The sequence below is a fragment of the Ovis canadensis genome, chromosome 12 (genome assembly GCF_042477335.2).
Source record: "Ovis canadensis isolate MfBH-ARS-UI-01 breed Bighorn chromosome 12, ARS-UI_OviCan_v2, whole genome shotgun sequence".
In the NCBI taxonomy this organism is placed as follows: domain Eukaryota; kingdom Metazoa; phylum Chordata; class Mammalia; order Artiodactyla; family Bovidae; genus Ovis; species Ovis canadensis.
In genome coordinates this window covers 18305105-18321453 of record NC_091256.1, presented here as the reverse complement: position 1 = coordinate 18321453, position 16349 = coordinate 18305105, and the positions used below count along the sequence as shown (strand labels likewise).

Here is a 16349-nt window from a genome sequence, read left to right as displayed (position 1 = left end):
GGGTCTTTTCCAATGAGTTGGCTCTTGGCATCAGGTGGCTAAAGCACTGGAGCTTCAGTTCAGCATCAGTCCTTTCAGGGTGGACCTCCTTTAGGATTGACTGGTTTAATCTCCCTGCTGCCCAAGGGACTCTCTGTGTTGAGGCAGATTCAAAATGTGATCTCAAATGGATGGTCTGAAGGACACGATGTGACTAAGTCAAATTCTTCTTGCTAGACAATCCAGTCCATGTCCTAAACACAATGAGAATGGAGCATATGTGGACGCTAAGGAGGACGTGGTTGATCCAGGCAATGATCAAAGTGGATGACGTCAGGAGAGCCCCTCTGAGTTCCTAGGTCACTATGTAAATGGAATTTTGTTCCTTTCTCCAGAAATGTTTTTGTTGGGCATCCAGGCTGTGTGAACCACTTAGAAACTTCACCATTTACCCATTTTGCATACACCTCTTCTCTTTCATGATTATTAATATTTATTCAACACTTCAAAAACAATCTAGCAACACGGTACTTTGACATTTGGAAAGAACTGATTTACAGTTTGCTTGATTTTTAAATCCTGGGCAAAAAAAGAGCCACACATGAGCCGTTTTGAGTTTGACCACCAAGATGAGTTTCTTCACTAATAGTCTGCACTGTCCCAAGCAAATCATCAACATAAAATTGGATAAAGGATTTACTGAGCATGACCCTGCCCATCAGAACAAGAACCAGTTTCCCCTCCAGTCAGTCTCTCCCCTCAGGAAGCTTCCATAAGTCTCTTATCCTTATCCATCAGAGGGCAGACAGAATGAAAACCACAATCACAGAAAACTAATCAAACTATTCACATGGACCGCAGCCTTGTTTAACTCAATGAAACTATGAGCCATACCGTGTAGGGCCACCCAAGATGGATGGATCATGGTGAAGAGTTCTGATAAAATGTGGTCCACTGGAGAAGGGAATGGCAAGCCACGTCAGTATCCATGCCTTGAGAACCTGATGAACAGGATGAAAAGGCGAAGAGATATGACACTGAAAATTGAGCTCCCAAAGTCTGTATGTGCCCAATATGCTACTGGAGAAGAATGGAGAAATAACTTCAGAAAGAACGAAGAGATGGATCCAAAGCAAAAACATCGTCCAGTTGTGGATGTGACTGATGATGGAAGGAAAGTCCGATGTGTAAAGAGCAATATTGCATAGGAACCTGGAATGTTAGGGCCATGAATCAAGGTAAATTGGAAGTGGTCAAAGAGGAGATGGCAAGAGTCAATACCAACATTGTAGGAATCAGTAAACTAAAATGGACTGAAATGTGTGAATTTAATTCACAACACCATTATGGCTAATACTGTGGGCAAGAATCCCTTAGAAAAAAATGGAGTAGCTCTCATAGTTAACAAAAGAGTCTGAAATGCTGTACTTGGGTGCAATCTCAAAAATGACAGAATGATCTCTGTTTGTTTCCAAGGCAAATCATTCAACTTCACAGTAATTCAAGTCTACACCCCAACTCACTGCCAAAGAAGCTGAACTCAAATGGTTCTATAATGACCTAAAAGACTTTCTAAAAATAATGACAAAAAAATGTCCTTTTCATCATAGGAGACTGGAATGCAAAAGAGGAAGTCTAGTGATACCTGGAGTAAAAGCAAAGTTTGGCCTTGAATTACAAAATGAAGAAAGTAGGGAAAACCACAAGACCATTCAGGAATGTTCAAAATCAAACACCTTATGATTATACAGTGGAAGTGACAAATAGATTAAAGGGATTAGATTTGATAGACAGAGTGCCTGAAGAACTATGGACGGAGGTTCGTGACATTGTACAGGAGACAGGGATCAAGACCATCAGCAAGAAAAATAAAGGCAAAAAGGCAAAATGGTTGTCTGGGGAGATCTTACAAACAGCTGAGGAAAGAAGAGAACTGAAAAGCAAAGGAGAAAAGGAAAGATATACCCATCTGAATGCAGAGTTCCAAAGAATAGCAAGGAGAAATAACAAAGCCTTTTAGTGATCAATGCAAAGAAATAGAGGAAAACAACAGATTGGGAAAGACTAGAGATCTCTTCAAGAAAATTAGAGATACCAAGGAAACATTTCATGCAAAGATGGGCAAAATAAAGGACAGAAACGGTATGGACCTAACAGAAGCAGAAGATATTAAGAAGAGGTGGCAAGAATACACAGAACTGTACCAAAAAGATCTTCGTGACCTAAATACTCCTGATAGCATGATCACTCACCTAGAGCCAGACATTCTGGAATGTGAAGTCAAGTGGGCCTCAGGAAGCATCACTACGAACAAAGCTAGTGGAGGGGATGGAATTCCAGTTGAATTATTTCAAATCCTAAAAGATGATGCTGTGAAAGTGCTACACTCAATATGCCAGCAAATTTGAAAACTCAGCAGTGGCCAGAGGATTGGAAAAGGTCAGTTTTCATTCCAATCCCAAAGAAAGGCAATGCTAAAGAATGCTCAATCTACCACACAACTGCACTCATCTCACACGCTAGTAAAGTAATGCTCAAAATTCTCCAAGCCAGGCTTCAACAATACATGAACCATGAAATTCCAGATGTTCAGGCTGGATCTAGAAAAGGCAGAGGAACCAGATATCAAATTGCCAACATCCACTGGATCATCAAAAAGGCAAGAGAGTTCCAGAAAAACATCTATTTCTGCTTTATTGACTATGCCAAAGCCTTTGACTGTGTGGATCACAATCAACTGTGGAAAATTCTGAAAGAGATTGGATTACTAGACCACCTGACCTGTCTCTTGAGAAACCTGTATGCATGTCATAAAGCAGCAGTTAGAACTGGACATGGAACAGACTGTTTCCAAATAGGAAAAGGAGTATGGCAAGGCTGTATATTGTCACCTTGCTTATTTAACTTATATGCAGAGTACATCATGAGAAACACTGGGCTGATGAAGCACAAGCTGGAATCAAGATTGCGGGAGAGATATCAATAACCTCAGATATGCAGATGACAGCACCCCTATGGCAGAAAGTGAAGAGGAACTGAAAAGCCTCTTGATGAAAGTGAAAGAGAAGAGTGAAAAAGTTGACTTAAAGCTCAACATTCAGAAAACGAACATCATGGCATCTGGTCCCATTTCCAGTCCTATTTGCATTTCATAGCAAATAGATGGGGAAACAATGGAAACAGTGGCTGACTTTATTTTCCTAGGCTCCAAAATCACTGCAGATGGTGATTGCAGCCATGAAATTACAAAACGCTTACTCCTTGGAAGGAAAGTTATGACCAACCTAGACAGCATATTAAAAAGCAGAAACATTACTTTGCTAACAAAGGTCCATCTAGTCAAGGCTATTGTTTTTCCAGTAGCCATGTATGGATGTGAGATTTGGACAATAAAGAAAACTGGGCACCAAAGAATTGTTGCTTTTGAACTGTGGTGTTGGAGAAGACTCTTGAGAGTCCCTTGGACTGCAAGGAGATCCAACCAGTCCATCCTAAAGGAAATCAGTCCTGAATATTCATTGGAAGGACTGATGCTGAAGCTGAAACTCCAATACTTCTGCCACTTGATGCAAACAGTTTATTCATTTGAAAAGACCCTGATGCTGGAAAGACTGAAGGCAGGAGAAGGGGATGACAGAGAATGCGATGGTTGGATGGCATCATGGACTCAATGGACATGAGTTTGAGTTATCTCTGGAAGTTGGTGATGGACAGGGAGGCATGGCGTGCTTCAGTCCATGGGGTCACCAAGAGTTGGACATGATTGAGTTACTGAACTGAACTTAACTAGTGTGTAATATCCTGAAGCAGCAAACAACTCTTATGGCCATCAACACTAATATGAATAAATGAATGAGATTACTAATAAAAAACTACACTCATAAGAGCAAAAATAAGACTTCAAAAATGTAAATTTGAGCAAAAACCAGAATAGAATGTTTTTTAATTATTTGATTTACATAAATTTCATTAACATGTATTATGGTGGGCTATGGGGTCGCAAAGACACGACTGAGCGACTGAACTGAACTGAAAGGTCAGAGCAACCTTTACTTTCATAAAATAAATGAAAAGCTCGTAAGTTGAAGGGAGCATGAGAATTGCTTCTAACATTCTAGAAATACTCCATTTGTTGAACTGGTGGTACTTACATGGTTCTTCTGTTTATTGTCTGAACGTTTATTTAACTGTACACTCATGATTCATGTACTTCTTCTGTATATAAATTAAATTTCAATTATCTTAAAATTATGAATGCTGTTTATGTAGACGGTTTTAAGAATATGTCCTAAGTTTTCAAACAGTAATTTTATGGAAGCCCAACTTTTTTTTTTCCAATTACAGTCCTTTCTTTTATTAGAGTTCCAAATTTTAAAAACTGAAAGCAAAGCAATCATTCAGTGGTTCAGATAAAAGAAAAGCATCTTTACCTGAGTTACCCATCAGACCTACTCTGACCTGCCCTAGCTCTTCCCAGAACAAGTTTCTGGGTATCTAAACAAAACGGTTTGCATGTCGACTCCATTAAAAGTCATCTCTACTACAGGGGTAAACTAACTATGAGAACAGTTCTTCTCATACCTATTAAATGTACACAGTCCACAGTTAGACCTCTATAGAGGTCTACAAAATGCTCTTCAAAGTAGTTTCCTTGGGGCCCAATAAGGTAGAGATTTCCTGCAAGGATTTTTTTTTCTTTTTTTCCCCAGACTTAGGGTTATTTTTAGGGTCTTTCACTTATACAAGTTCCCTGGTGTACAAGAACTGATCATTGACAGAAGTTTTTCTCATTCCGAGAATTCATAAGGTCCTTCATCAGATTTTTTTTTGGCGGGGAGGGGGGGTTGCAAACCCAAGAAGGCTCTCCACTTAATGCTTTTGCCACATTCAAGGAAAATACACAAATTTTCACCAGTATGCCTTCTCTGATAGGTAATAAAGTCACAGTTTTGTTAAGAGGCTTTTTTCACAACTGTTGGGGTTTCTTTCCCGTGGGGCTTTCTGATGTTTGATGAGGCGTGCATACTGTCTGAAGCACTGTTTCACAGGGCATTAAAAAAATATCATCCTCTGATCTGAATTCTCTTGGAATGAGGAGAGGTGAGCATTGCTAGAGAACTTTCTCACATTCACTGAACTTGTAAGTTTCACACCTGTATAAATCCTCTTGTGGGTGATCAGACAGGAGCTTGGACTGAGGTTTTCCAAAAACTCAGGGCATTTGTAAGGTTTCTCACTGGAGTGATTGATACGGTTCTGTAAAGACAGCTCTATGGTTAAACCATTTCTCAAGTCCCTACACCTACAGATTTTCTGGTCCCCAATAAAGTCTGAGCTCTGAGGAAAGTCTGAGATTTGCTTTGAGTTCTCCATCTTATTAAATGAGTTCTCTTACATTGTAAATACATATATATATACTTATTTTTTATGATATAATAACTTCTTGTCTGGTCAAGACATCTGTGAGGCTTCTGATACATGGGGAGGCTGAGCTCAAGACCTTTCTCAGCCACATTACAGATATATGGTTTTTCACCAGTGTGGATTGTCTGATGTTGAAGAAGGGCTGAGCTCTGATGAAAGCTTTTATCACAGACACTGTATTTATAATGCAGCTCCTCTGTCTGAGTTCTTATTTTCTGTTGGGCAACAAAGTCCATGCCTAGGAGGAAGCCACTCTCACATGCAGACCACTGATGCGGTTTCTCTTCCACGTGAATTCTTTGATGCACAATAAGGTCTGAATTACAGCTGAAGCTCTTCTCATATTCAAGGCATTTAAAAGTGTGAGTGTGAGTTGCCTGGTGCCTGATGAGGTTGGCACTCCAGGTAAAACTTCTCATACATTCCAAGAATTTATATGGCTTCTCACCTGTGTGGACTCTCTGGTGTAAAATAAGGTCTGATTTCTGGCCAAAGCATTTCTCACAGGCACCACACTTATAGGGCTTCTCCCCAGTATGTACTCTTTTATGAACAATGAAGGCTGGCCAGTGTCGGTAACTTTTCTCACACTTACTACATTTGTAGGGTCTTTCACCAGTATGAGTTCTCTGGTGGCTAATAAGATCGGATTTCCCACTAAAAGCTTTTTCACACTCCAGACACTTAAACAGTTTCTCACTATGTGCGTTCCTTGGTGCCTTATGAGGTTTGTACTTCGACCAAAGCATTTATCACACTCACTACACAGATACAGCTTCTCGCCTGTATGGCTTCACTCCTGGACAAGCAGATCAGAGCTCTGACCAAAATTCTTGCCACAGATATAACATGTATAGAATTTTTTACTTGCATGTGTTCTCTGATGCCCTGAAAGGGCTAAGTGGTGCCAAAAGCTCTTTTCACATTTGCCACATTTATAAGGTTTCTCATAACTGTGCATCCTCTCATGTGAAAAAAGATCTGAGCTTTGGATGAAGGCTTTCTCACACATATGACATCTATAAGGTTTCTCCCCAGTGTGGGTTCTCTCACACATAAGAGCTAAGTTTTCACAAAAGTTTTGCTCACGTTCAAGGCACTGGTATATCTGATCATCTATTTGAGTAATCTCATGCACATGATTTTTTTTTTTTTTTTACCCTTCTGAGGGCATACATGATATATTTTCCTTGAGTTCTTTATCTCTCTCTTCTGAAGTGTACATTTTCTATGGCTCTCTCCTAGGGAGTTTTCCACTGGTCTTCCTGACCCATCACTTTCTTCATAGTCATTTTCTCAATAAGAACTTGAAAGATACATGTGTCTTAGGCGTTTCAGTCATGAGCAGCTCCTCTTTACAAGTTTCCAGCGTCACATGCACTCGTTCTTTATGTGGTATTTACAATCCATAACAAGAAAGACTCAAGACTGTCTTGTTTTTGGCTCCAAAAGGTCTCTAGTCCATAGTTATTAACAATATTCAATTCTTTCCTTTCTCCGGCTGCCACAGGAGCCGCCTCTCTGCCTGGGAGGGCACTTCCGGTTACTCTCCGGACACTTGGACACTGGGGGTTTGGCTTTCCCTGCAGCCACAGGCTTCGGACGGTGAACCTAAGGGCCCACCTTCGGGAAAAGAAGGAAAACAAACCTGGGAGGCTGACAAGAGCCAGGAGCATCCTTCTTTGCACGGCTCGGCGAGGGTAGCTTGGGCCAGACCATCTAGTGTGCGATTTAAGGGCCAACAAGGCCAGCTAGCTTCTTGAGCCCTTTCAGCTTGGCTGGGAAGTGGCCAGTGCAGCCCCGCCCCAAGCCCAACTGTTTTAGAACAATTTTTTTCTAGCTTCTTAAACTGTTTTGTGTCCTAGAATATGAGAATAATCACAGTTTTTCATTTTATGTATAATTCATTCAAAATGACTATGTTTAATGTAACTGAACAGGAAGTGCAAATCATCATTTTACATGTGAATCACCACTGGGTGACTAGCCCTATATGCAGCTTGTACAACATAATCATATTTTATATTTTTGGAAGGATACAGAAGAGCTCAAGTAGATAACAAAAATAGTTTCCCAATAAATACCTGAATGACTGTAGCCATTAATCTATTCCACAATATAGTTTTGAATGTCATATTAAGTTATTATTCCTATAAAACTATAACTTGCTACAACACCAAAACTACTGTGAATAACTGATCAGGATACAATAATTTATTTACAAATTTAAAAATATTTTCTGTGCTATCATGCCTGCTGACACAGCACATTCCATCTTTGCAAACTGTCTTGTGAAACATCTAAGATTCTGAAATAAATTCTAAATATCATTGGAAAAAAAGCAGCAAAATAGGAACAAAGCCAGTAAGTTTCCTTCAAAAAAGAAAGGTCAGGTTTCACATTAGAAAAATAAAATTTCTAGCTAAATGGCAACTCAGAGCAGTCATTATCATATAACTGGATGTCATATTGTAATACAGGATAAACTATTCCTGGTCACTGAGTAATGCCATAGGCCTTGTATGAGAAGCAGCAGGATAGCAAGAGGATGAACCTGAGGTCACAGTCTGTCAGTTACCAGATGTGTTGCTGTGAGACCATTTAGCTTCTCAATCTAAAAAGAAAAAAAAATAATAATATTGAACTCCAAGGTGTTTGATAAGCATGCTTTAGAATTGTTGCTTTCTTTCTCTAAGGCACTGCTACAGACAGAAAACTATGTGACTTGATTAAAGATCTCTAATATTTTTTGAAATGTCTTTACATTTTATTAGCTGATAGATTAAAATAGTTATGTGTCTGATTCTTGAATTATAATTAGAAATGCTCTATTTTTGTTTCTTGCTATCTTAATTATAAGTATAATACACGTTCCATGCCAATGGCACATTTATTTACTTCCCCAATTTCTTATTACTTTGGTTTAAGCATATGTTGTCGGAATATATTCCCCTGCATAAATGATAATTTTATTGTCAAACTGTAGCTCCAATTATGTGGTATTAAATTTATTCATCCATAGAGACTTCTTTTGCTATAAGTACATTAATCAGTATAATAAATGCAAGTGAGCAAAACTGTAAATATGCTAGAGAAAATGAAAGAGGCACAAGCAATTATACAGTATTAACTATTTCATGTTTTTGTATATTAACTAAGAATAAGAATTAGTGGAAAACATTCTTGGAGGAAATATGATTTAGCTGTAGATGCTTGCTCCTTAGAAGAAAAAGCTATGACAAACCTACACGATGTATTAAAAAGCAAAGACATCAGTTTGCCAACAAAGTTCCCTACAGTCACAGCTATGGTGTTTTCAGTACTGCTGAGGTCCTTTAATGGACTGGAACCTGGTGGTTCTGAGTCAACCGGTAAGAAAGTAAAGGAGAGAGAAAGAGGCTGATATTCCTTGGTTTACGCAGAAAGCCAATAAAGTCCCTGATATGGGGCTTGCTCTGTTCACAGAGGCCTCAGGAGCCCTCTCGATGGGGTGAAGGTGCAGAGCGCCTTCTCGAGGAGGTCTTAGAAGCTCGGGCAGGAAAGTGAACTCAGAGAGCCTCTGCGCTTCAAAGAAATAGCCTGAAAGAGAGAAAGAGAGAGAAAGAGAAAGCAAGACACAGAGACCAAAACTCTGATGGAGCAAAGGTGTTTTAATCAACATGGTGTGGGCATATATACTGTAGTTATTCTCAGCAAAGATAAAGATTAAAATTCCAGACTTACAAAACATAGGCGACCCATATTAAAGAGAGACAGAGTTGTAAACAATCACTTTTACCATATGGTTCACAAGAAGGAAGAGGGTACTTATCATGGTATTGAAAAACTAACGAAGAAAATGCCTGGATCCCTCAGCCCCAAGAGAGGCTTGCTTCTCCTCTTAATTCCTGAATATTCAGGAATTAGTAAGGAACAGAGGATTCCTGACAGATCCAAAACAGCACACAGGAAGCCTCCTGTTAAATGCTTCCTGACACAGTACTTATGCATGGATGTGAGAATTGGATCATAAAGCAGGCTGTGTACCAATGAATTGATACTTTTGAATCCTAGTGCTAGAGAAGACCCTTTTCAGAGACCTTTGGACAGTAAGGAGCTCAAGCAAGTCAAACCTAAAGGAAATCAACCCTAAATACTCATTGGAAGGACTGATGCTGAAGCTAAAGCTCTAATACTTTGGCCACCTGATGTGAAGAGCTAACTCATTAGAAAATAATCTCACGCTAGGAAACTTTGAGGGCAGAAGGAGAAGGGGATGACAGAGGATAAGGTGGTTAGATAGCATCACTGACTCAATGGACATGAGTTTGAGCAAACTCTGAGAGACAGTGAAGGACAGGGAAGCCTGGCATGCTGCACTTCATGAGGTTACAAAGAGTCAGACACGACTTAAGTGACTGAACAACAACATTACTTTAGTAAATTATTTACTGACCACCTACTTTATGCTGGTAACTGCATTCTATAAAGTAGGAATATAAAAAGAACTAGAGATGAGATAAGAATCTCTGTTTTAACAGAACTTAACATTTGTGGGAAGGAGAGAGATGGTAAATAGTAAGCAAATGAACAGATGACCTATATTCAGATAGTGATTAATGTCATCAAGAAAATGAAACTGAATGACTGAAGATGGTGAAATCCAGCAGGACCCTGTGGGGCTCCTGAGCACAAAGCCTTTCTGTGTTCCTATTTCTTGATTTCAGGAAATAGGCTTCATTTAGCCTCCATGACCTTCCTGATTTCCAAAGGGGAGATTCAAGCAGTTGCTCATTAGGTAAGCAGGGGATGGAGACAAAGGGGAAACTGACAGTCAAGAGAAATAGTGCAGCCTTGGGGCAGGGTCCTGGTTTCCCATCAAGAGATACATACAATATCTTGAGCTATTTTACAGAGACCAAAACCCCTATCAGGTGGGAGAAGTTAACTGTATGCTGCCCATAAGCACACAGACCCCAGACTGGGGGTCTGGTTAGAACCAGAAGGTTGATGATGCAGGCTCCCACTTACCTCATCACCAATCAGAAGAATGTCCACAAGCTGATCATGCCCTGTTTGAACCATGATTATAAAACTTATCACTGTCTGTTCCAGGTCGGGACACATAGTTTTGAGGGCATTAACCCAGCGTGGCCCTCTTTGCCTGGCAAAGCAATAAAACCATTCTTTTCTACTTCAATTGACAATTTATCTCTGAGATTTAATCAGATGGTGGGTTATAGAGGCTGAATTTTTGGTTCAACGTTAACCAGAGAAATAAACTAAAATGGTCCCTTATCCCAGGTAAGATGGGTTGAGCTATGCCAGATCTAAGAGACTGATGTAGACTTGAGAATTAGAGTAAAGCATGACTTGAAATCAGTTGCGTTGGTCTTCACTTATTAAAGTATCAAAAGTATTAAAGCTATTAAAGTATCAAAAACTTACAAAAATATACTCAACTGCAAGAAAAAAGATGATATGAATGTATGTGGCTATGACAGAAGGACTTGAAATTCACTGTGTCTGGATCCCAAGTGGAGAAAGATTTTGCCCCATGTCCATGGAACTCTTCTGCTTTCCTTACTGTTTTAGAACAAATTATTTAAAGATTTTCCTTAAGACAAAAAATATAATAATTTATTGCTGGTCAAATTATATGTATCCAACATTTATGGGCACAAAGCCTTTTTGGTTCCTGTTTCTTGATTATAGGAAATTCACTGAAAATTTCTGCGACAATCTTGATCATGCCCAGATAATGTTTGTGTTGAGGTCTAAATGGTAACCTAGACACAGATGTTTGAAGATCTAGGGAAAAAGGGTAAAAGAATCAGGACACATGGTGTGTCCATATAGGTGGTATCTTGAATACTATCAAAGGAATACATATGTTCCTTTAAGAACAATGAAAAGTCAATGAAGATGTTTAAATAGGAGAATTAAATGATCCAATTTCTTTTTTTTAATTTTATTTTTAATTGGAAGATAGTTACTTTACTATATAGTGATGATTTCTGCCATACATCATCATGAATCAGCCACAGGTATACACATGTCCCCTCCCACTTAAACCTCCCTGCCACCTCCCTCTCCACCCCACCCTTCCATGTTATCACAGAACACCAGCTTTGGGTTCTGCTTTGGGTTCCATGCGTCATATAGTAAATTCCCACTTGCTATCTAATTTACATATGGTAATGTATATGTTTCACTACTACCCTCTCAAGTCATCCCCACTCCACCTCTCCCACTGTGACCAATAGTCTGTTCTTTATGTCTGCTAATGATCCAACTTCCATATTTGAATTATCACATTGGCACTAAAAAGGAAATGCACTATCAGGTCACATGGGGAAGCACTGAGTCCACCTGGGAAAGAAGAGATAAGCCTTCTCTAGAAACGACAGAATGGTCCCACCGGAAATGGAAAGAATATGGAAGGAATGTGGTAAAATCAAATTTCATTTTGAAAAGAAAGGTGATAAGACTAATGGAATAGATGTGCAGATGAAGGAAATGGGAATAATTAAGGATGCTTCTGATGTTAGGTGATTTAGTACCAGAGTAGAAGATGGTGCCATTTACTAAACTGTAGGTAACTTAGGGTACACAGATACAGAGCAGGTTAAATGGAGAACGCAAAGCTACCTTATTAAGCTTAGATATCTGGAGAATATATCCAATTTGAGGTACCTGTATTCTATTCATGTGCCTGAAATTTAGGAATTTTTATCACAAAGATGATATTTAATATTCATGAGGCTAGAGGAGATCACCAAAATGTGGCATATTAAAAATATAGCAGGCAAAAGAACTAAACAGACATTTCTCCAAAGAAGACATACAGATGGCTAATAAACACATGAAAAGATGTTCAACATCACTCATTATTAGAGAAATGCAAATCAAAACCACAATGAAGTATCATGTCTGCCGGTCAGAATGGCTGCCATCAAAAAGTCTACAAACAATAAATGCTGAAGAGGGTGTGGAAAAAAGTGAACCCTCTTACTCTGTCAGTGGAAATGCAAACTAGTACAGCCACTATGGAGAACAGCGTGGAGATTCCTTAAAAAATTGGAAATAAACTGCCATATGACCCAGTAATCCCACTGCTGGAGATACACACCAAGGAAACCAGAATTGAAAGAGACCCATGTACCCCAACGTTCATTGCAACACTGTTTACAATAGCTAGGACATGGAAGCAACCTAGATATCCATTGGCAGATGAATGGATAAGGAAGTTTTGGCACATACACACAATGGAATATTATTCAGCTATAAAAAGGAACACATTTGAGTTAATTCTAGTGAGGTGGATGAAATAAGTCAAAAAGAGAAACACCAATGCACTATATTAATGCATATATGTCAAATTTAGAAAGACAGTAATGATGATCCTATAAGCAAGGCAGCAAAAGAGACACATATGTAAAGAACAGACTTTTGGACTATGTGGGAGAAGGCTATTGAGAGAATAGCCTCGAAACATATATATTACCATATGCAAAATAGACGACCAGTGCAAGCTTGATGTATGAAGCAGGACACTCAAAGCCGGTGCTCTGGGACAACCCAGAGGGATGAGGTAGAGATGGAGCAGGGGCGGGGAGTTCAGGATGGAGGGTGACACATGCACCCATGGCTGATTCAAGTCAATATATGGCAAAAAACCATCACAACACTGCAAAGTAATTATCCTCCAATTAAATAAATATTTTTTAAAAGAAAAATATATGTATTTGGTTTTATTAATGTGAAGCTTAACTATATGATTTGCATGTGTGTTTGCCAGTGTGTAAATTTAAGTCTGAAACTCATTTCTATTAAAAGTTAAAATGGAAAACTTGAAAAAAATTGTAGAAGTGGTGAAATAAACTATGATTAATTTTTCAAAATAAATTAAAAAAAATAAAAACAGCAGAAACAGATTTGAATCAACCTCTGCGGATTCTTGCATTAAAAATACAGGTGAGGAGAAAGCACCATTGAAGGGATGTTCACAGCAAGTGAGAAAATTATTTCATATCTGCGAGTAAGGCAAGTTTGTGTTTCAAGGAGACTGCTAAATATGGAGATCAGACAGCAATATTTAACGTGAATTCACTATGACTTAAAGAGAACAGTTCCAGGGAACTATTATTCTCTACTTATTCTCACTCAGTATGTATTTGAAAAAACCTGTAAGCTGCTATCTATAAGTAAGTTAGCATCTTTCCCTTACCTATGCATAATGTTCTCTGTTTGTTTGTGACAAAGTCATGGACTTGGAATTGCTTCACAGTATTTTAATTTATTGTGATGTAATGAGTTTTTAAAAAATGTTTATTTATCTAGCTGTTAAAGTATGGGATATTATTAGCTTTGCATGAAATAAAGCACATTTCTACAAGTTACTAAGAAAAAAATTGGATTTCCAATTGAAATTCAATTGGAGTGAATTGGCTAGAGAACAGGTGGTAAGGACTGCAGTCAATAGAATATACTTTCTAAAATGCTCACTGTGAAAGAGAGAAAAAAAACAGGGTGATAAACATGAGCAAAGGCAGATTTAAGGTTTTATAACTGCCTTTTTTGTTTGATTTTTTAAAAAGAGATATTTCTCTTACTTTTATGTTAATGAAAATGATTTAGTACCATAGGAGGAATTTAGGATTCTGAATGAAGGTTATCTCAGGAATGAATTTTTTAAGAGGCTTAGAGGTTATGAGAATTCGAGAAAAAATGGAGGATCTGGACAAGACTTTGATAAGAACAGGAATTATCTTTTTTTTTTTTTTTTCCTTGTAAGAACCTCAAAGGCAGAATTATGAGTGGAGAGGCAGGTAGGTAGGATTGCAAGTGTGAAGCATTTTAGGAGTCTTGCTTATATTTATTTTTAAAGTGAATTATGAGGCAAATCTTTGGGGAGAAGAAGAGGATTCAGTTATTCAAAGTGTATAAAAAGGAAAGAGGGTCTGAACTATTCTCGTTAGCTAGCAACATAAATTTCCTTAAAAATGAAGACAGACTAAAAGCGATGTTTTATTTATTTGATTATTTTATACTCTGACCATATTTGAAGGATTTAACTATAAATATTCATGATTTCTGGAATTCTTAGAAATCAAATGAATATTTCAACATATAATATTATTATTAACCTAAGATTTTGAAGTGAGTTTACTTCTTCTTGAATATAATAATAAAGACTTAGATTGAGTTTGTCTAACCCGCTATATTTAAAGTGAGTTGTTTAAAATTTCTTTAAAATTAATTACAGACAGGTTTTAATTTAACAATTTTCCCTCATGAAAGGAAAAATGTGATTTTGTCTCTTCCTTGACTGGCTTCATGTCGGGGCTTGGCTGCCTCTGTCCTCACCTCTAGGCAGGCATGGGCTCCCAGAGATTTCATATATTTTAGTCTAATATTTTGTCTTTCAAGTATACATTAATTTTGAAAATATATACATTGGTCTAATACTAAACTGACTTTCTTGCTTTTCAATACCCTCTACTATATTTTTCTATCAATCTACCTAAACTAAGTTACAAACTTTACACATAATCATATTAATCACATAATATTTTAATAACTGTGTGGAAATTTGTTCAATGAACTAGAAGGAAGTGATAAAGTAAATCATGGAGGAATGTAATCTCATGTCATTGAAATATGATATTTATGAAAAGTTCTAATAAAAAGATTTTTGTTACAATGCTGAATGAAAAACCATGAATTACACTGATTTACTTTCCATATTATCTACTTTGTTCCAAACATTTTAAGGTAGCTTACAAAATCGCATATTATTCAACACGACAAAAATATGTTATACTGCATAAATGATTGAAAAGGAAAAATTACTAGGGATAATAAAGTGAAACATTATTTAACTTTACTTCTGAAAATTTGCCAAAGGATGTTTTACACACTTGCTGTAATTGGACCCATAGTTTACTGTAAGCATCCTCAAACCCAGCTTTTCCTAATAAAAACCAAGTTCAGTTATATGATTTAGAGCATCTGCAAGAGAAGGCAAGCTGGCTGCTCTAGTAAGAGCCCGATAAACTTGACACATCACCTGCTAGACTTTTCTGTGCTGTCTCAGACTCCTCAGCACTTTATGAGCAAATTGAGCTCTCTTCAGCAGGAAGGGAGATGAAACAGAAGAGAAACATTCAACCAGTTTTCTTAAAAACATCACTGTCATAAATGGACAAATAAAAAGAGGAATTATTCTCTGGCTCATCGAGAGAAAATCCCAAAGATCCCAATTTATTTATTTGCAATTAAGTGAAAATTGCCTTTGCTGTTGCTTGTCAGTTCAGTTCAGTTCAGTCGCTCAGTCATGTCTGACTCTTTGTGACCCCATGAATAGCAGCATGCCAGGCTGCCCTGTCCATTACCAACTCTCGGAGTTCACTCAGACTCATGTCCATCGAGTCAATGATGCCATCCAGCCATCTCACCCTCTGTCGTCCCCTTCTCCTCCTGCCTCCAATCCCTCCCAGCATCAAAGTCTTTTCCAATGAGTCAACTCTTCGCATAAGTTCAGCTTCAGCATCATTCCCGCCAAAGAAATCTCAGGGCTGACCTCCTTCAGAATGGACTGGTTGGATCTCCTTGCAGTCCAAGGGACTCTCAAGAGTCTTCTCCAGCACCACAGTTCAAAAGCATCAATTCTTCAGTGCTCAGCTTTCTTCACAGTCCAACTCTCACATCCATACATGACCACTGGAAAAACCATAGCCTTGACTAGATGGACCTTTGTTGGCAAAGTAATGTCTCTGCTTTTAAATATGCTATCTAATCTTTCCCATTCTATTGTTTTCCTCTATTTCTTTGCATTGATCATTGAGGAAGGCTTTTGTATCTCTCCTTATTATTCTTTGGAACTCTGCATTCAAATGGGTATATCCTTCCTTTTCTCCTTTGCCATTAGCTTATCTTCTTTTCTCAGCTATTTGTAAGGCCTC

At 38.2% G+C, this 16349-nt stretch overlaps 1 pseudogene; it reads right to left on the bottom strand.

Annotated features, from left to right (window-relative positions):
- Window positions 1–5430: 5430 nt before the first annotated feature.
- LOC138415812 (zinc finger protein 322-like) lies at window positions 5431–6628 on the bottom strand (annotated as a pseudogene).
- Window positions 6629–16349: the final 9721 nt, after the last annotated feature.